Source organism: Belonocnema kinseyi, chromosome 8 (genome assembly GCF_010883055.1).
Source record: "Belonocnema kinseyi isolate 2016_QV_RU_SX_M_011 chromosome 8, B_treatae_v1, whole genome shotgun sequence".
In the NCBI taxonomy this organism is placed as follows: domain Eukaryota; kingdom Metazoa; phylum Arthropoda; class Insecta; order Hymenoptera; family Cynipidae; genus Belonocnema; species Belonocnema kinseyi.
The window spans coordinates 126,451,364-126,459,832 of NC_046664.1; the positions used below are offsets into that span (position 1 = coordinate 126,451,364).

Consider the following 8,469-nt stretch of genomic DNA (forward strand, 5'->3'; position numbering starts at 1 on the left):
CGGTGAGGGCAGCACCTCGATAGGACAGAAAATGTGATGTCCTATATATATAATTCCCCACTCTGACGCCCCGTACCGCATCTACGTTTATAATATCTTTGTGTAAACCCTTAGGGGACACATTATGAATAAAGAAGAGAAAAGAATTTTAAAACCAAAATACAAATTTCCAACAAATAAAGATTTTCCACTCAAAAAATAAATAAAAGTTTATCTAAATTATTGAACCTTCAAACACAAAGAGAAAAATTCTTTACAAAAAAAAACAATTTTTAAACAAAAAATATGACTTTTCAACACCAATTAATTTTCCACGAAACTGATGCATTTTAACGCAAAAAAAGGAAATTTCAAACTGAAAAATTATTTTCTATAACAACAAAAAGGCTAACTTTTAACTAAAAAATTTCTATCTTAAAAAGAATAAAAAGTTACATTTTCTGTTAAAAAATGAATTCTAAACCTAAAAAAGATAAGTATTTTTCAACTAAACAGTTAAATTTTCAACCAGACATAAGCCTCCAATGAAGAAAAATTTCAGAATCTAGTTTAACTTTGACCCAAGTAGTTTAATTTTCAACTAAAAAAGATTAATTTATAACAAGATAATAAAACTCTTAACCAACGAGATAACTTTTCAACTTAAAATATAAATCTTGAACAAAAAAAGTGATTTTTTAACAAAGCGATTCAACCAAATGTTTTAAACAAGTTAGTTGAATTAACAAGCAAAGAAGAAAGATTCTTAACAAAGAAGTTCCATTTGCATACAAGAAATGAAATTTCTTCTATAACAGATGAAGTTTTAAATCAAAAAGATTTATTTTCAAAAAAATATTTGATTTTTCTGTTGAAAAAGATTTTAGTCGAGTTTTTACGATCAAACTATGAATTTTTTAACAAGATGTAATTTTCTACCAGAAAAATTGAAAATTCAATTCAAAAAGACGAATTTTACCCAAAAAGGATGACGTTTTAACAAAATTGTTGAATTTTCTAGCAAATAGTTGCATTTTTATCAAAAAATATGAAAATTAACTTAAAGCAGAAGAATTTTTTAATACATAAAAGTTAATTTTTATCCAAAAAAGATTCCAGTTAATTCAGTAACATCAAAAAATGAATTTTTGCAACACAAAAATAAGTTTCTACGAAAAAAATTGAATTTTTAATCCAAAAAAACGAATTTTTTTAACCAAAAAGGATGAACTTGTAATAAAAAACTTTTTTTTCTATGATTGGAACTTTCATCCAGACAATATTTCGGTTAATTTTTCAGCACCAAAATATAAATTTTAAACAAAAAGTAAATTTTCTACGAAATAGTTCAGTTTTCATGAAAATAGTATAATAACTTAATTTCTAACCAAAAAGTTGCATTTTTATAAAAAAAAATATTAAATTTCTGCTAAAACATATAAACTTTAAAATAAAAAAGGCAGAATTTATTTAAAAAGTTGAATTTTCAACCGAAAAGTTGATGAAAAAATGCAATTTTCTATTAATTAAAATAATTTCCTAGATCCTCATAAATTCTCAGAGAATTTATTTCTCGGTTATATTCTCAGTTTATATTCGGTTATATTTTCTATTTTGGCAGGAAAAACAATTTTTTTGACAAGAAACTATTAGAAACTTTAGTTGAACGATAAATGAATTCGTTTGATGAGGCAAAAATTTAAAATTATCGTTACTTTTGTTACTATGATGTCTCAAATATGGGTCTGTCGCGATGTATCGCAATGATCATATTTAACGAGAAGTTGGAAATGGGTAGTGATTTGACCAGCATTATTCTTTTCACTAGTCATAGGGGTGCCTTCCCGCCCCACGAAACATTGGAAAAGGTTAGGGTTTTGATAAAATTATTTTTGTGACCTGTCAAAGGAGTGTTTCTAGCCGTTTGTATATTTAAAAGCACCTAAACGGTGAGTTAAATGTGGTCATTCTGATACCGTGGCATAACCATACTTAAGTTATCGTAGTAACAAAAGTAACAATAATTTTAAACTTCTGTTTGGTCAAATCGCTTCATTTATCGTTCAGTTGAAGATTTTAATAGTTTTTTGCAGAAAACTACAATTTTTGCAACCAAAAAACAGGTGACGCCCCTATTCTGCAATTGCACCCAATTATAGATTGGAAATATGTACATATAAATGGTAGTGTTGAAGATTACTAAAGATTGTGTTAAATTGAGATTAAATAATTTTAAGAAACAAATAATTTTTAAAATAACAAAATATGTAAATGCAAGAATGAAAAAGATTCCTTTACTGAATATTATAAAATATATAAAAGTATATATACTTTTATATAATATATATAAAAATGGTCAATCTCTATTGACAAGCGACAAAAGAGGCTGTTTTAATGTAAGAGTACACGTATTTTCATATAAAGATTCGTAAGCGATCACAAAATATAAGATTTTAAGGGTTTCTTTTTTATGTATATAAATTTCGAATGCGTGTACTTTAAGACATAATAATCCGTTTTTAAATGTATACTTAGGATATTTTCAACATTTCTTCACGTATCTTATATGATACCATCAAAGTTTTTCGATGAGTACGTAAGTTCTTTTAATGCTTATTTTATAATCATAATCATTAATAATTTATATCATAATTCTATCAAAACTAGAAGAAAATGTGATTATTTAAGAAAACTCAATTTCGTCAAAAAGTGGACTTAGCACCGTTTAGCTTTTCCGGCTTTATATGCAAATAAACATCAATATATATATATATATATGCACAAAACTTGTCATCAATTTTTTGTATGTTTCTTTTTTTAAATAAAAATATAATAACCCACCCAATTGTACATGGTGAATTATTTCTTTCTCGGGGTTGAATATTAATCTAAAATGCGCATGAAGTTCAAAATATTCATTTGAGAATCGGTCACTTTGTACAAGATACGTTGGCACGAGAATCCGAACAACACACAGTTCCTTCAAAAATGAGATTTCGAGCAAATCGATTTAACACAACATTTATTTTATTTTTACATTCTTATTCATGAGGGTTTAATGTAATCGTCTAAATTTTCGATCTCCTGTTTCTAACGGAATTTTACGTTTCGGCACCCACAAAATGAAGATTAAGTTCAGTGTTGGGTAGTAACTCGTTAAAAGTAACGAAGTTACTTTAAAAGTTAAGTTACTTGTAACTTTTTCACTAACTTCGTTACTTTTCGAAAAAAGTAACTGTAACGTAACTTTTAGTTACTATTTTCCCGGTAAGTGATAACTTTTTTTGAGTTACTTTTTCGTTACTTTATATTTTTTCGGAATATCTTTCTTTTGATTGCTTCTATACAAAGGATGAGAATTTTAAAAATTGCGTGCGTCGAGGAAACAAAAGATTATCGATTTCACGCTTGCGCGTTAATTTTCATCTGCTTTGTAAATAAGCAAACTTTCTTTTTGGACATATTGCTTCAAGCGAAACCGAAAATTCAAAATTGAGTTTTGTATGATTTTAAAAATTTGAAAAAAGACTGATAATAATTTGCAACAAAAAGAACGAAAAAGGAATAAATAATTATACTGATCTAGTGATTGAATTTCTCGAACCACCAAAATAAGCTGAAGAAAATTTTGTACCTTGGCCAGGTTATGCAGAGTTCTTCGATTTCCACTCGAAGGAAGGGAATACTTACAAATTAAAGTGCAAGTTATGTGTGATTCCGAAAATTGTAAGTGGTTATGTTTTGAAGTATAATGCGGTTGTTATAGATATTAGGTTATAGTTAGAGATTGTTTTGATTCCGAATATTATTCGTTAAAAATGTTTATCTGATAGATTAAAATTTGTACTATTTTCATGAAAATCCGTTTAACATAGTATGTAGGATGAAAATAAAATTGATAATTGATATCAACATTTCAAAGAAATTTCTTCAAAAATACATTTCAAAATTCATTAAAACTAAACCTTAATCAATATTTTTTTTATATTCAACGGTAAGTGTGAATGTTTGTGTTTCGCTGAATGATTCTTGGGTGTACTGTGTAAATGGAGCGACAAAAATAGTCACAACTTAAGGGCATGTGATACTTTCAAAATTATCGATTACACCAGTGTAAGACTTCAACAGTTTTTTTCCTACCATAGTAAATATGTTATCTTAAAAATTCGAAGAATGATAGCGAACATGCCAACGGACGTTTCCGAACTCTTTTTTGTGAGATAATTAACTACAAAAATTTTATTTTGCTAAATTTTACTAATCCGTGTATATTTTGAGGTTATATTTGTTTTACAACTTTCCCAGGCTGAAAACAATTTTCCCAGGTGAAAAATTAGGTAAGGGGGGGATATGAAAAGTATCTTTTAAAGTAACTTAAGTTACTTATACTAGTAACTGTAACTTTAACGAGTTACTTTTTTGAAAAAGTAACTGTAACGGTAACGAGTTACTTTTTTTGCAAAGTAACGTAACTGTAACGAGTTACTTTTTATAGAGGAACTTACCCAACAATTATTAAGTTCGTTAAGCAGATATTTCCAAACAAAATTGAAAAATTTAGAGCTTTCTCAAAATTTGAATTTTTTTCAAATTTGATAAACATCAAAGTTTCTTATAGATAGGTAGTCAATTGAAAATTATCCAAATAAACTGTTCAATTTCGATAAAAAAAAGTATAAAAGTTATATACTTTTGAAACTTTTGCAAATGTTTAGAAAAATGTTATTTAAATATTTTTCTGGTAGATTATGAAATTTCATTTAAATTTATAAATAGATATTAAATATATTAAGAGAGTATTTTTGTTAAATTTTTCAATTAGACAAAATCTCAAACAGTTAGAGCTTTTTTCAAAATTTAAATAAAATTTTTTGTGAGCTTTAGAAATTTTTGTAACATTTTCTGATACACAGTTAAGAGACTTGCAAATTATTCGATTGACATTTTTTAATTCGATAAAAACTCAAAAAGTTACATGCTTTTCAATATTTAAAAAATTTGCAAGAAAAGGTAATTTTTTTTAATAGGTTAAGAAATATGAATCTAAATTTCTCCTAGAAATAAAATATGTGTATTAATACTAAGTATATATATTTCTTATCTTGATGAAGTTTTTTAATTGGACAAAAATTATCGGACACGAAGCGCGAGTTTCATAATGAGAATATAATCGTCAGAGCCGTAGATGCTTTGAGAACCTTCTTTAAAACAAATAAAAAAAATTCAGTTACAATTTATGGCTGAAATTCCTCAGAATTTTAAAGCACAGTTCTCGATTTGAGTTAGAATATTTATGATATATAAAAAGGCAATATATATCAAAAGACAAGTTTGATTTTGATTCTGTTAAAAACAGACCGACTTAAAAAAACATTTTTCAAAAATATAAACTTTCTGTCAATAATTAAGAATTACTTTGAAATTATTATATTTTCATACTAGAACAATAATAATAATTCTTGGCAAAATAAAAATAAAAGTGTTCGAAGGTGTAGATTTCATGCAAAATTAGTACTTTTACATATATTATATAAAAGTATGCATACTTTTATATATATTATATAAAAGTATATATACTTTTATATATTTTATAATATTTATACTAAATTTTATATAGCGAACCTGATAATGCGAAACCAAGAATTCTTTGTCGTATTCCTGCCATTCTTTGTTGTTTAAAATTTCGCCCCAATGGCAAATACGTTGATCTGCCGAGGAGGCCGCTGCGCGGAAAATTTTGCACGGTGACAATAGACCTTTTCATTTCAATTATTTTTTGGTGCGCATGCGCGAAAGAGAATTGATCTTCCTGTCAATTTGCGGCCGTGTTGCTCGCAATTGCATAGGAAATGCCGTATTTTTATTAAAAAATAAACTTTTGAACGGTATAGCGAAGTGTTTGTGAGTAAAAATGTAAGTAGATAATACGATGCCAATAATTTTGGGAGAAAAAAAGTTGGAGCGCATAAGAGCTGCTGCTACGGAATGTGTAAAAGTAGTAGTCGCAGTAAAGCAATTTTTATTTTATTTCAATCCTAAACCATGCCTACAATTTCGAAAGGCAGAAATTAATAATACGAGTATCAAATTCCACTTAAAACGCCTGAAGCGTGCAGGAAATGCAATAAATGGGTGAAGTTGTGTGAACGTAAAGATTCCAAGTTAAAATCAACCAGGAACGTCACAAAAGATGAATCTATTTGTTCTTTACACTTCTCTGGAGAATCTGGACCTACAGAAGAGCACCTAAATTCGATAGAATGTCGACCGAAAACTATAAAAGAGGTAAGAATAATATAACAATTTATTAGAAAATAATCAATTGTGTTGTGAACGTTCTAACCTAAAAATACATCGTGGTTATAAAACGTCAGTACGTCCAGAGTAGTACATCGTCATCATGAATTTAGTTAAAACTTAATCAATAATATTAATAATTATTGTAAATATTGTGTTTTTAATTTTTATTTGTTATTATAATGTTTGTGATTGTTTTGTAATTATTGCTATTGTAATCATTGTGTGTTGGAACTATTATTATTATAATTTATAAGTATAGTTTTTTTATTTGTATAAAGAAAATATTTGTAGTTGATCAACTGCGAATGTAAATTAATTCATGATTTTAAAAATGGGATTGTACTTTAAGAAAAGAAACAGGGAATAATAATTGATTTTACAAGACGTTTTTTAATCAGTTCATAATTTCAAGATTGTCACATTTTAGCGTTAAACACTAAACTGTTTTAATTGGAAAGTCTTAGAAATTAAACAAGTGTAAACACCTGATTGCAAGTTTATAAACTATTTTCAATTTAAAGATAACTTCAAAATAATATATTTATAATAAAAGGTTTGTATTCAATTTAACATATTATTTCAGACTAAAATATTTCATTTTTAAATCATTTAACTTGAAAGTTTTCAATGAAGAAAAATAACTATTTCTAAACAAACTATTAAAATTTGAACGTTAAAATGTTCATTTTTTTATTTTTTTAAATGTAACTTGTGAGTCAAATCATTGAATTTTGATATATAAATAACAATTGAACGCCAATTATTCTTAGACAAATTTTGCATAACTTGAAGAAATATTAAAATTGTTTCGAAAAAATTCAAATTGAATTAAACATTTTAATTGATTTATAAGCTTTTTAAGAATTTTAGAAGGCTTCAGAAAAATAAAAAACATTACGTAGAAAAATAAATTGATTTTTTACTTTGAAATATTAATTTAGAGAGAATATTTTTTAAATTTTTAGAAAGATGTATAAAATTGTTAAAAATGAATCTGGAAAATTTTAAGGAAATTTTCCAATTGGGCAGAATTTTAAGAAAGTTGTAGGGAAAATCCGAATAATTTTGAAAGATGTTTAGAACTTTTGAAAAAAATTTTTTTTAATAGTTGAAAGTTTTTACAAATGCCAAACAACATGTAAATGTTTCAAGGATTTTGAAATTAAATTTTAAAACAGTTGAAGCATTTTTAAACTATTTTAAATAAAATTTACTTTTGAAATTATATACTTTTAAATATTTTTAAATGCAATGATTAATTCTTGAATTTAGAGTATTAAAAATGATGACTTGGATTTATATTTGTAGCATCGAATCTGAATGTTTGATGCCCATTTAATTTCTATTACAATTCTTAATTCTTTTAACAAGTTTTGAAGTTGTAAGAACTTTATTTTGCGATAATAAGGGCAGAAAAGTTTGATGTTGTCTGTTTTCATTGACAATTGGTTATTTTCATCAATTTATGTACATTTTTATGTATGTTATCACTTCCACGAATATTTCCTTTTTTCAGATAGTAAAAAAAGCCTAGAAGGAGCTCAGAGCAAAAGTACACTAGAATTTCTTATTGAATTCTGAGGAATCAACTTCAAGTTTTTTCGCTGGAGAAAAAAGAGCGGAGAAACAAATTCAACTGATGTAGAATTCAATGAAGTCGAAGCATTATCTGATTTTGAGCCAACTTTTTCTTCTGAGATGCAGGGCATGGGCATGGAATCTCTCTTTACCTCACTTTTGTCTCCCGTACTATTTGTTATGTAAATTAATGAAGGAATAAAACAATCTTTCGTAATATTTGTTCTTTTTTCTTTACGTAAAGGCATTTCGGTAAAAGAGATAGGTTGTGACTGTTAAAAGTAATGTGTATTCCTTTTTTTAATTTTCCAAAGCAGGCAGAAGTTAGGCCCAATCATTTATTGCTTATATTTTAATGTAAATATGTGCAACATCACAACTTAGTATGAACATTGCTTCAAAGTTGCAGACCCATAAGGGCAGCTTAAACTGCTCCATTAAAATTTACTATGCCTAATTAACGTCTTCAATTTGATGTTGCACGAGTTTCATTGCTTGTCTTTTTTATATTTTCAAAACGCTAAATCAGTTCATTTAGCCTTTATTACATGTAATATCTTAAATTTAATATCACACAAATATAATTGCTTGTCCTTTTTATTCTTTCAAAAC

At 26.6% G+C, this 8,469-nt stretch overlaps 1 long non-coding RNA gene across 1 annotated transcript; it reads left to right on the forward strand.

Annotated features, from left to right (window-relative positions):
* Positions 1-5,784: 5,784 nt before the first annotated feature.
* Positions 5,785-8,076, forward strand: LOC117178053. Its single transcript, XR_004467791.1, has 2 exons — positions 5,785-6,264; positions 7,796-8,076. It is a non-coding gene; the product is annotated as an uncharacterized LOC117178053 (long non-coding RNA).
* Positions 8,077-8,469: the final 393 nt, after the last annotated feature.